The sequence below is a fragment of the Penaeus vannamei genome, chromosome 7, assembly GCF_042767895.1.
Source record: "Penaeus vannamei isolate JL-2024 chromosome 7, ASM4276789v1, whole genome shotgun sequence".
NCBI lineage: Eukaryota > Metazoa > Arthropoda > Malacostraca > Decapoda > Penaeidae > Penaeus > Penaeus vannamei.
Window position 1 is genome coordinate 44,777,196 of NC_091555.1, and position 531 is coordinate 44,777,726.

The window sequence follows — 531 nt, forward strand, 5'->3', positions numbered from 1 at the left end:
TGGCGACACATGTTTGGTGACACATGTTTGGTGACACATGTTTGGTGACACATGTTTGGTGACACATGTTTGGTGACACATGTTTGGTGACACATGTTTGGTGACACATGTTTGGTGACACATGTTTGGTGACACATGTTTGGTGACACATGTTTGGTGACACATGTTTGGTAACACACATTTGGTGACACATGTTTGATGATACATGTTTGGTGACACATGTTTGATGATACATGTTTGGTGACACATGTTTGGTGACACATGCTTGGTGACACATGTTTGGCGACACATGTTTGGCGACACATGTTTGGTGACACATGTTAGGTGACACATGTTTGGTGACACGTGTTTGGTGACACATGTTTGCTGACACATGTTTGGTGACACATGTTTGGTGATACATGTTTGGTGACACATGTTTGCTGACACATGTTTGGTGACACGTGATATTTTGTTATCGTTTTCCTTGTGTTTATTGATGCGCTCGTCGACCGTGGAATCAGTTTTCGGAAAGAGGCTGTTTACCTTTGC